Below are 13,269 nucleotides of genomic sequence, written 5' to 3' on the forward strand. Positions count from 1 at the left end.
ATTCCATTATCTTCCATTTTTATCACTGTACCTAACGCCCCACTCTTGTCCATAAATGTTGGCTACATGCAACAACTTCTCCATGTCCTCCTTACTCTCTGCCATTAACATTGTCATCAGCATAGGCTAGGCATCCTAATCTCCTGTCCCCAACTTTTACACCCTTCCCTGACATCCTAATCCTTGCTATCACCCCCTCTATGTAAATATTCAATAGGGTTGGGGACATCACACAACCCCGCCGTACTCCAATATTATTTTTCACCCAGCCCGTACTGTCATATATCGTAAACTTCACCTCATTATCCTCTTTTAGCTTCCTTATCACCTGCACTATCTTCTTGCCCACCCTCTGTGTGCAAATAGTGTCAACAGTTTGTTCCTGTCTACCTTATCGTAAGTTCATTTTCTATATCAAGGAAAACCAAGTATAGCTCCTTCCCTAGCTTTTTATTTCTTCCAGTAATTTCCTTCATAGCTAACACATTACCTAAACCACCTCTATCCTGCCTAAAACCACTTTGTTCCTCTCCAAGCACATTATTCTCCTTTATCCATGTCCAGCTTACCATTTATCACTCATCCGAATGCCTTGGCTAGTGTGTTAATCACTGCTATGGGTCTGTAATTACCTATGTCCTCCCTTGGCTCTCTTCCTCCCCTGTGTATAAGTGTAACCCTGCTCCTGTTCCAATCCTGAGGCACCTTTCTTACCTCTAGTATTTTCCTGAACAGCCCAGTTAGTGTTTGTCAAAGTCCATGCTAATAATAAGATGTCACATGTGTTAAAGTTTGTGTCTTTTGTCACGAAAAATAATGATATTCCGTTTGTGATAAAGAAGCGTGTATTTGATGCAGCTCTCAAGTCATCACTAATTTATGGTTGTGAGTCTTGGATAGGAGCTAATCTGAAAACGATGGTGAAGTTGTATAATTGGTGTCTAAAAAGATCATTAGGAGTGAGAAAACTAACATGAAATGACATTTGCTATGTGGAGTCAGGGTATCCACCTTTCAAGGACTTAATCAGGTACAGACAACACAAATTTTTATATAGTATGTGGCATGAGAGGTCAGGATATGATGATGATCCATTAGCCTTCACAATTAGAATAACAGTGAACTCTAACACTCCAACCAGTCGGACCGTCAGAAAGATGATCAACACGAATGTACCGGACCTGAGCTTGGTAATGAAGAAATTAAAAGATGACATGGTAAACAGTAACTCCTCAAGACGCACAACATATAAGGATATTAACCCAGATTTATTGGTACATCGTATATATACAGTGAAGCATGCAGTAAATGATATTCATAGAGTATCATTCACACAATTTCGAGTAAGTGGACATAGTTTAGCGTAAGAGACTGGCAGGTGGAATCAAAGAAACAGAGGTCGACTGGAGGTGAATGAGAGGCTGTGTGTGTGTGGAGGGTTACAAACAGAGAGACATGTAGTGCAGGATTGTCAGTTAACACAGCAACTTAGGGATCAATACCAGTTCAAGTTAAGTAGTCAAAGAATTTCTTATAATCAGAGGAGTTAGGTAAGAGGTATACAGCACAGATAAATTTAGTATGAGAGTGACTCTGTAGTCGTAGCCAGATGGTGGAAAACTCGGAAGATTCAAGAGCGTGGGCACGAGAGCAGGTTAAGTCATTGCGCACATAAACGCAGCATCCAGCTTTGGATCGAAAATGAGGATAGAGAAAGTAGGAGGGAACAGAAAAGGGGCTACTGTCAATTGCCTCAGACACCTGAGTTTCAGTGAGGAAAAGAAAATGAGGTTTAGAAGAGGAGAGGTGGTGTTCTACAGATTGAAAATTAGATCTTAGACCGCGAATGTTGCAGAAGTTAATGAAGAAAAAGTTGAGGAGGGTGTCAAGACACTTAGGGTCGTCGACAGAAAGGCAGTCCGACCTGGGGACATTTATGGTCCCCTCCCCAGATGGGGACTCCGAGGCTGGTGTAGGAGTCGCCATGATGATTTTAAAATTTTTGAGTGAAGGGTGTGTGTGTTACTAGGTACTTGTAGTTTTGTGTGGAGGAAGAGAGTTGTCTTTAGAGGGCAGGCTGTGACTGCCCCCTTGTGTTGTGAGACACAAAGGGAAACGTTCAGTGAGGTCACAGCTGGGTTTAATGATAAGTTCACAGCACCCCCTGAACAGTGCTTTAGACCTCACTGGGAGTAATTATCGTTTCGGCAGGTGTCTATTGCCTCCAGTTTACGCCAGAGATTATGTGTAAGATTGTTCATAACATTTTGACCATATATTAAAGAAGTAATAAATTATACTTGTATTTAATATGTTTCACACGATTGTGGGATTAGTGAGGATTTGATAATTATAGTAGTGCGTAGATGTCATGAATATGATTGTTTATATATATTTTATAAACAAAGGTCCTAAGAATAGATATTTCTCCAGTGTTTATGTTTAGCTCGTTTATTTTGTAATAATAGACTTCTAGTAACTAATAGATGATGGACTACAGTGAGGAAGTGATAATAATTTAATATTATCTTGTAGATTATGTAATACTATTATGTACAATCCATTGGTATTATCTGTTTGCTGTGGTCAATAAAATATCTATCTATCTATCTATCTCTATCTCTGTTTGTTTTCTCTCTTAGGGAGCGCGCCGATCTAAAGCGAGCCTACACTGTCCCCCATCTCAAGCTCAAGCTCAAACGTAAACAAACCACACGCCAGATAGGGAGACACCGCTTGCAGTCGCTGAGTTATCACAAACACAGCCTGATTTCTGTGTTTGCCACCAGTTTAACTCTTCCCTGGTGGTATTAGGTTGCTACAGGGATAAGCATGGTGTCGGGCACTTTAAAGAACCTGTACTGGACGTCGTTTAGCCAGGCGGCGTCCCTAGAGGCGGGGCTTCTGGCGGTGGGCAACGGCGAGGGCAAGATTATTGTATACGAGTGAGTGGTGCTGGGAGAGGGAGAGATATAATACTGAAGGTAGTAGATCTTAACAATAGCCGCTCCTTATGTATTCTGTTGCCGCCCCTCTCCAGGACGAGCAAGCTTGGGAACCTGATGGGAAAGCGGGGTTTTTTTAGGGTGGGGGAACCCAAATTTGGACATTCATGAAAAGTCTAAGGATGAAACCACAAGCATGCGCAAAGTAATTCCCTGTATCACTAAGCTGTTTCCTTAGGTCCACTTCACCAGCCTGAGGCCAGTCACACACAGACAACACCAATGCAGATTCTTTTTTTAACCAAGTTGTGTGTTGACAGCCTGTCCAGTGTGTGCAGCAGCCGGGAGAGTGGCGTTGGTGAGCGGCTCAAGAGTCCATGCAATGTAATCAGTGCACACAGTGATGCCGTGTACGCCATGGTGGCCACCGAGGGATTCTGCGTTTCCGGCACCACGGGGCAGATCAGTGTGAGTTATGCTTTTGTCTATTTTTTTATTTATCTATTTAAGTTTTTCTTCTAGGTTATACTATTTATAATGACAGCATCATCACCACTACCCCCTTCCTCTACATTGCAATAAACTCCCAGATGCTTAATACTTCACTCAGTAACATTCAGATCTAACCTGTGTGTGTGTGTGTATATGTGTTGCAGGGCCGGCGGTGGGAGGAGATGAAGCAGGGACATGTGCCACCTGCCTGGAGCTTCTCTTTGGAGTGTGACCAAGCCAACTTTGGGGTGAGTCTTGGTCTGCTGGGGAAAGAGAATGGACTGTCTCACTTGGGGGTCTAAGATCACTGGGGAGAATTGTGTGGTGTGTGTGAGGAAGGAAATTAATTGTGTGTGTTGTGTGTGCAGAAGAAGAATGTAGATTTTTTTTTGTGTTAATATATGAATTTATTGAAGTTTTGATGATTAATATTTACTGCTGCTTTTGTTAATTGTCACTACTACTACTATTACTAAAGAAGATTGGACAGATTTATGGATGAGGATGATAGGTGGACATAGATAGGCATGCTTCATACAGGGACTGCCACATGTAGGCATGATGGCTTCTTGCATCTTCCCTTATTTTCTTACATTCTTTTGTACTACTACTACTAACAGTCAGAAGGCTAACTCTGACCCACAGGCACCCATTAATTGTCACTACTGCTACCACTACCACCACTACCACTACCATGACCACTAATACTCTGCCCCACAGACCCCTGAGGTGAACAGCCTGGCCCATGACCCACAGCGAGGCCTCCTGTATGCAGCGTGTGGTGACTGGCGCACACACGTCTATGACCTGGAGACTGGGAAGCGCACACACACACTGGAGGGCCACGAGGATTACGTACACAAGGTGGTGGTGGGGACGGGTGGGGGCGGTGGCAGCCCTCTGGTAGCCAGCGGTGGTGAGGATGGCCAGGTGCTGGTGTGGGACCCTCGTGTAGGCCGGGAGCCAAGACACCGCCTGGCCCCACACACCCAACCCCAGCTGGCCCGACCATCCCAGGGCCGGTTCGTGGCCACCTTAGACCTGACTGGGGACTGGCTGGTGAGTGGGCTGGTGCTAACTACGTGCCTTTCTCTCCCCATGGCCTCACTGCATAAGACTTTCTACTTTTCTCACCCGTATTCTGTCCACCTTCCTAATGCAAGAGTTAATCAGTATTCTCAATCATTCATCCCTTTTTCTGTTAAACTTTCGAACTTCCTGCCTGTGTCTGTATTTATCTCTTCCTATGACTTGAACTCTTTCAAGAGGGAGTCTAATCTTTTAATAACTCAGCAGAACTCTTTCAAGAGGGAGTCTAATCTTTTAATAACTCAGCATTAACAACATGATTACCGAGTCCATTCCATTCATCTTTTTATTTGAGAACCAATTCCTTTCCATATCTTTTTTTAATCTTTTTGAAGTTTGAACCTATTATTGTTCTATCCTGATTACTGACTATGAGAAATTTACTAATGTCACCCTTGTTCTGTCCCCTGTGCCACTAAAGCCCTCTCCTCCACCTCCCTCAGGTGTGTGGTGGAGGGCCCCGTGCAGGGATTTTCCACCTCAAGTCCCTGGCACTCACCACAGTGCTTCCCCCTGCCGCCCCCACCATCCATGTCACCAAGTTCACCCGCTATGCTGAGGGGGGTGACCGAGGAGGAATTGTTGTTGCTGGTGGGTCACCCTTTCACCCTGACTCCCAACGTAGGCACTCCTTAGATTTTGTTGTGTTTGCCGTCACACGCGCACTTTCTTCCAGATATTCAACTAAAGAATCATGTGGCGTCTTGTTTTTTCTCCATGTTTTATACTTGCATCATTTTCTTTTGTTCCTTATCTTTTTTTTTTTTCATGTAATTTTCTTGGTCTATCAATTTTTTTTTTCATTCTCTACTGTTCTTTACCAATTTTCTTTTATTTTTCTGTTTCATTCCTTCCCCAGTCATTCTTCTAATCCCAATATAAAAGCTTTAAATCTCATCTTTTACTCATATACTAAATGTCTACTCATCTTCCCATCCTTCTTAACACCACCAAGATTCACATCACTTAAGCTTCTAATTATTAACATTTCAACATCTCATCCTCTTCCCTCATATCTTCAGTTTAATGTCTCTTATATCAGTCTAATATTTGCCTCTTGTCTTGATTGGATTCTAAAAGGACAGGGTTCAGACATTACTTATTACTTGATATACGCACACACACATTGTCTCTTTATTGCAGGAGTGTCACCACAGCTAACAGTGTGCAGCATGGCAGGAATGGTCACTGCTCAGCTTCCTGCCTCCTCTCCCTGCATCTACACTGTCAACGTCACTGATAAACCCTTCACGGTGAGTGTTGTGCTAGTGTGCTGAGCCGCGTGTGTTGCAAGTGTGTTCAGATGGTTTGCATGTTCAGGTGATGACTGGCTGGAGTGATTGTAACACATATAGGTGGGTGTGTTCATTCTTTTCAGAGATTTCATATTTTAACAATGATTGTAGTGACTGATATGTTTAAGTAAGTGTATCAACTCTTTTTAGTGGTGGAGGATTACAACAATGACTGGAGTGATTGTGAAAGGTATACTAGGTGGGTACATTAATTATCTCCAGTGGTTGTATCCAGTAATGGTTGTGGGGATTGATCAGAGGGAGGCAACAAGTGAAACGCCTGGACAGCTTCGTACAAAGTTTTGGAGGCAGTAGGAGGATACAGGATTTGCCGAGAGAGGCAGAGGATTGGGATAGATTGCATTCCTTGATCACTAATGGCAAGGTAAAGTAAAGTAAGGTAAGGTATGATTATAACAAGTATCGTTGATTGTACAGCTCCTGCCTGACCCCTACAGATGATGACCTACGGGGGAACCAGCACCAAACTGGACGTGTGCTTCAACCTCAACTATCGCGATCACACAGTATCCCTTGTTGATGAGTGACCACCACCATCACCACCACAGCCCCCATCACCACCATACATTCCTGTCACCACCATCACTTGTGCCAGTATTGATGGAGACTGAGGGAAAGGCAGCAGATAGATATGGCACTGGTTAGGGTTGATAGAGTGGCACGATTCAAAAGAAGTGCCACATGTCAGATCAAATGGTGCCAGCCAGGATATGAGTAATGGGTGAAAGGAAGTGCCAGTCAAATCTCATATAGCACTGGCTGGCATTACAAGTGTCAAGTGAAAAGAGTGCCAGGCATGAAACATTGTGTGGCACTGTGTCAGGTGAGGAGTGTAAAGGAATGAACAAATAAGAGGTTAATTAAGAGTAGGTTATACATTGCCAGTGAGAGGTGTGAGAGTGCTGCTCCCACTGTCCGAAAGCAGCCAAGCTAGGGACAAACTCTTAACCTTGGGACCTTGAACTGAGTGATGTATTGCTACAACCTGATGTGTGTGTGTGTGTATGCAATAAACTTTAGATTTTTGTATTGCCAGTTTTCTTTCATCCATCAACATGAATCTTTTTCTGATATTTGTCTATAAAATATTTAATGTTCTAAATGTCTTTCCTGTAAAGAAAATGCATCAGTATGGAATGGTTTAATGTATGAGGTAAAGACAGGCTTCTTAGTTTATTATGTCAAATACTTCATGCAAAAATACATCAAAGTGCTGTACTTCTCCCCAATGTTTCTAATAAGTTGTTACATTATGAAACCCAGCAACACTAAGAAATACTTTAATAATTGCTACAACATTTAGTAACAAAAGGAAAACCATGAGAAGTTGCACAACACAACACTACAACAAGCCAACACAACATCCCTTGGGTAAGTGAGCCAATTGTGTGTCATCAAGTATGGCAGTAATGCAGGCAGGTGAAGGCATGGAGACACAGTAACATTGCCACTGACTGATGCTTGCACTCACTGACTGCTCTATGCATTTCTGTCTTCTTTCCAAACATGCACATTAATATAGCCCCAAAACCACCATTGAATTGTAAGATACCAGATTTCTTCCATTCATATAATACAGTGCCTTACAATTAACAAAGGGCTTTGGTGGAAATATAACAGTTTGCCACATGTTTCACAATGAGATGGGAATGTGTGGACCAGTCATCAAGAGAAGCATCAGTCAGTAGCAGAGGTATTTTCTGTGTCCTCAGCTGCCTGCATCACTGCCACACACTTACTGATACAAAGCACAGGATAACTACAGTGCAATACAACACAACTATCATTTTTCATAAGTTCTCCATGTCATCATGAGGAGAAAACGGAAAGTTTGACCACTACTAGCTGATAATAATACCATAAGAAAATCCAAATAAATGAAGAGATAAATTGAAGCATTGTTACTATAGCTGCCATGACGTGTTAGTGATATAACTCTCTCTCTCTCTCTCTCTCTCTCTCTCTCTCTCTCTCTCTCTCCTCTCTCTCTCTCTCTCTCTCTCTCTCTCTCTCTCTCTCTCTCTCTCTCTCTCTCTCTCTCTCTCTCTCTCTCTTTAACAAGGTGCTTTGGGAATAAAGTGATTAATGGTATTCTCAAGGCACTAGTTCACCATCTCTCTCTCTCTCTCTCTCTCTCTCTCTCTCTCTCTCTCTCTCTCTCTCTCTCTCTCTCTCTCTCTCTCTCTCTCTCTCTCTCTATTTCCTACCATTCCTATTCTGCCTCCTCTCTTGTCTTTCCTGTTTCCTTTGCTCTCTCTGTTGCATCCTTTGTCTCTGTCTTTCCTCTCTTCTCTCCTGCTGTCTCTGTGCTCTCCTTTCCTGGTTCCTCCTCCTCTTTTCCTCCCTTCCTCCTGCTCCTGCCCCTCCTTCAGGCACTGTCTCACCTTCACTTCCTCCAGTCTGTTAAAGTAAAGGGCATGGTAGGTAGATAGACACATACTCGTACATACATACAGTACATACATACATACATACATACATACATACATATACCAAGTGTGTTTAAGGAGTAATTGTGGAGTAACTTGGATGAATAGGGTCACAAAAAATAAGTAATAAAAAGATACTGAATTTTATAAGGTGAACTGGTGTTTCTCTCTCTCTCTCTCTCTCTCTCTCTCTCTCTCTCTCTCTCTCTCTCTCTCTCTCTCTCTCTCTCTCTCTCTCTCTCTCTCTCTCTCACACACACACACATACACACACACACACACACACACACACACACACAGTATACATAAAATCAATTAAGACTCTTGCCATGTTTATCCCCTTCTTAGGAATTTAAGTGAAATATTTTTACGTTTCTCCTCATCAGGACTAATTCAAAAGAATGCAGAAATTACTAGTTAGGTTCTCATAATTTTTTTTTTTTTTCCCACTGATAAAGCAGTCTTCAACCCTTCCACTGGTATGTGAGTCAAGGTTCTTTAATCACATACCAGAGCAAGGCCTGACAGCACATTGGTCTACCTATGCCCCTTAGCAATAAATTTTTTTTTTTCACGTAAGAGGGACACTGGACAAGGGCAAGAAAAAGAGCAAAAAAAAAAAAAAAGGCCCACTGAGGTGCCATTCCCTTAAGAAAGATCAAAAGGATCACCCATATTAGAGAAAAACTGTCACAACAATGATGATAACAGACAATGAACTTACCTGGAGGTTACCTAGATGACCATCAATGTTTGCATATTCATCAACAGCAGTGGTGATCCAGTGTTTTAAGTTGGGTATATTGACGTACACTCCAGGCAGACCCTCCCGTCCACACCCGACACCCCAGGCCGTCAGCCCCACCAGCTCGTAGTATCCTGAAGGGTTTGAGAGGCGTGGGCAGGCCAGAGGACCCCCGCCATCACCCTACAGAGGGAGGAACATGGATTGAAGCTTGTTTGAGTGAGAGGAATGAAGTCTGTGGCTTGCTTAGCTGTGTGAGAGAGAGAGAGAGAGAGAGAGAGAGAGAGAGAGAGAGAGAGAGAGAGAGAGAGAGAGAGAGAGAGAGAGAGAGAGAGAGAGAGAGAGAGAGAGAGAGAGAGAGAGAGAGAGAGAGAGAGAGAGAGAGAGAGAGCTATTTCCACCTATCATTCTCATCCATAAATTTATCTAATCTTTTTTAAAGTTCCCTAATGGCTCATCACTAACAACCTGATTACTGAGTCCATTCCATTCATCTACCACTCTATATGACAACCAATTCTTTCCTGCCATTTACAAATACAACTTCTTCAAGCTTTATTTCTTGTTCAATCCTGATTACTGACCCTGAGAATTTTGCTTACGTCATCCTTGTTACGTCCCCTGTACCCATTATGACACAGTACCCACTCACACCCATCCCACCTTGCATGCATCCTTGTCAGCCTCCCCACCAGCACAGAGGAACGTTGGGTGGAGGTTAAAGTTGATGCCAAGTCTTGTGGTTCTTAGGCGCTCTGGCAGGTGTCGCTGTCCACCAGGGGGAGGGTGAGGCTCTTCATGATGGCCTGGTATTGTTAGTGCCTGGGGAGAGGCGGAGGTGTGAAAAAAGAATGTGTCAGTGGGTTATACAAGAAGACTGTGGTGAGATGAGATGCAAAGGGTGTGAAAGGAAGGAATCAAGGGGTTATATAAGAAAATAATGCTGGGGAGAAGTAGGAAGGGTGGGAAAAAAAGAGCATCAGTGGGTTATGTCAGGAATTAATGCAGGGAAGAGGTTAGGTTGATATGAAAGGAAGGGTGAAAGAGTTATATGTATTTGAAGACAATGGTTGGGAGAGTATGTGAAAGGTATGAAAGGAGGGCATGAAGGATTTATCTATATTAAAAAACTGTGGTAGAGAGAGATGGGAAAGATGTGGAAGGACAATGTTATGTGCAATGTTTCTCACAGTGAGATGTTGTCCACAGCCTCCATGGTGCCCTGACCCATCACTCTCACTTAAGAACATAAGAAATACGGGAAGCTGCGAGAAGCCACCCTCATTTCTTATGTTCTTATGTTAAGTGAGAGTGATGGCTCAGGAAACCATGGAGGCTGTGGACAACATATCACTGTGAGAAACATTACACATAACATTGTCCTTCCAGACTTTTCCTATCTCTCCCTAGCACAGTTTTCTCTTCTCTCATGTTAATGCTTTACTGGTGTTACAGAACATACACAAGGTAAATACATATCTCAGTCCTTCACTCTATCAAACTTTTAAATCCTTCACTGTGATATGCAAGAATCCACATCACTAAAAGCAATACATAAAATCTCTATAAGCATCTGTGAAAAGAAGGGGGATAAAAAAAAGTATATTTTACAATTTCTGGCCAGTACAACAGTTGGAGGTGACTGTACAACAAGGAAAGGCGTCTCAGAGTGTTATGTGATTAAGAAAACAGTATCAGCAGTGAACGGGTTAATTAGCAAGTATCACTCCCAACAGATTGGTGTAATTTACCTGCACACTTGAGCTACCCCAGCGTTTTACAAGCTATTTTTTCTACTAGATAGGCTATCCAGATTAACAGGGTAACCAACAGTTAAGGTAAGAAAAGTCTCCGTATGCTATGACAGGAGGTAAAAATCTCCATAAAAGGTGGTCACAAAGAATACTTAGCAAGATAGTGACAAATCAGAGGCGCATATTTCGCTCAACAACATTCCTGTACCCCTAAACATTTTATACTCCCTTGACAAATCATAAATGAGAGTAGTCATGTGAAGAGAGAAAAACACCCCAGTCATGACACCACTCAATTACCCACGTGGTCTTATTTGTGGAGTTAGTGACGCGTGAAATTAAATGTATCGCACGTACCAATGGATGCACAAATATCAGCTGGACCATTACTATGAAACAGTTCTGCCGTACCTCCACTACATTCAAAAAGGTTCTAGTTGAAGTTACACAGGGTTTTATGATTTTATTTTTTTTAAGGTTTCTGTGACAGATTGATAAGAATTTTATATTATCAACAGGAGGAACACTCATCATTTGTGACATTTGAAAATGGGCGTGGTTAGAGGGGTGTTTCAGAATACAGAACCTGTGAATTGCAATATACACGTTTTTAATTAAGGGTGTTTTTATAGTTCTTGTGACAGATTAACAAGATTTCTACATTATTAACGCGAGAAACATTCTAGAGGACCTGGCTAATCATCTCAAAGCGTCTCAGAATCGTCAGTAGCAGCGAAATGGTGTCTACTGTCTTGTGATGGTCGCCTGCTAACCCACCTCCCTTATGCCCTCACCTCCATTAACATTCTCACCTCCAGAAAAGCCTTCCAATTACGGGAGCCCACTAACCACCCTGAGGAACACGTGGTGTCAAGAAAAGAAGTCACCTGGCAGGATAAGAAGAGACGATGCCGCCAGCCGCCGACAGGAAAACGGCTCCTCGCTACTTGTGCCGCGGTGAAATCGGGTGTCGTAGGAAACCCAAAGGTTACAGAGAAATGTAGTATACCACGCTTTACAGAAGTGTACTTAAGCGATATTTATAGCAAAGGAGTGTGAACTATGATGCTTAATGTCTCAAAGGGAAAGGTCAGGCAAGGGTGTCAGAGGCATTAAACCCCTAGAGGGAGTGAGGCCGCCGCTACGTCAATGCACCCCGCCACAATGAGGGTTTGGTTCCCTCAATGATGCAAGCACTGGTCTGAGGGGGAACGATCGGCCCTGTCATCCAGATGTCAATTAATCTAACCTGCAAGTTACTGTCTCACAATTGTGTTGCGGTTACGCTTAGTCCAGAGTTGGGCAGGTGTGTCTGTGTGCTCTCGCTCGCTCTCTCTCTTTCGCTCTCCTATTTTACGCGCGCGCGCGCGTGTGTGTGTGTTTACTGCAGAGCAGGGTTACTGCTGCGTACGCCTCCTTGCTTGAAAATGTATCAGCGCCTACCTCCATTTCATTATTGTGACCAAGATTGTGACAGTTTAACAAAGATTCTGCACCTCTGGTAAGAAATCCTTGGAAATCCAACTTTTTTTATATTAGGGGTTCAGGCCAAGAGCTACAAAAAAGTAGAAAAAGGTCAAATGAGGTGCCAATCCCACACCTCTACTTGTTATTGTGGCCAAGGGTGTGTCAATTTAACAAGGATTCGTTGGAAAGAACTCTAGAAAACGCGTTTTCTTTTATGTAGGAGGAAGTCAGGCTGAGGACTACAAAAAGAATTGAGAATGCGGGTTAATTCTTGCATTGGAGAGGTGAACAGAAAAAAATAATACACTATATCCATAGAACCCATTAAACTCTCACTAGCATTATGAAAACACCCTTGAAAACCTAAATAACTTCCACTTCCGCCTATTGAAAGTAGTCGAGGATGAAACGTGTCAGACTGCGCCATCTAGTCCAATGTATAGCCAGTCACCAACAAGAAACCGGTAACACTCACCAAAGGCATTCACGCCCCATCCATTGATGACGCAAGCTGACCAGTCCACGTCAGATAAGTCATCGGCCAGACAGATAGTGTTGATATGTGACTTGAGCACCGCCTCTTCCTGCAACAGTCAATTAACACCACAGTCATCACGTTTAATAATCTCGTTATCATGAGCCTTGAGTTGTTCTTTGCTTTTATTTTGATTCTGCAGGAAAATATTGAAGTTATGTGCAGATTTATAATTTGTTGGTTATTGAACGTATCTTTGTTTTGCTTTGCTTTGATTTTATTTGATCATGTGTTCTCTCTCTCTCTCTCTCTCTCTCTCTCTCTCTCTCTCTCTCTCTCTCTCTCTCTCTCTCTCTCTCTCTCTCATCGTTTTAACAATCATTCAGCTTAGTTACTTATTCATCTCTCTCTCTCTCTCTCTCTCTCTCTCTCTCTCTCTCTCTCTCTCTCTCTCTCTCTCTCTGAGCCACAACCAATAAACATACCTAACCTCACACACACACACACACACACACACACCACCACCACCACTTCCGTCTCACCTCCAGTACAAGCAG

General features: G+C 42.9%; 1 pseudogene; it reads right to left on the reverse strand.

The window, feature by feature from the left end:
* Positions 1 to 3,536: 3,536 nt before the first annotated feature.
* The window catches only part of LOC135092684 (serine protease hepsin-like), a 14,572-nt pseudogene continuing 4,839 nt past the window's right edge, over positions 3,537 to 13,269 (reverse strand).

This window comes from Scylla paramamosain, chromosome 40 (genome assembly GCF_035594125.1).
Source record: "Scylla paramamosain isolate STU-SP2022 chromosome 40, ASM3559412v1, whole genome shotgun sequence".
NCBI classification, from domain to species: domain Eukaryota; kingdom Metazoa; phylum Arthropoda; class Malacostraca; order Decapoda; family Portunidae; genus Scylla; species Scylla paramamosain.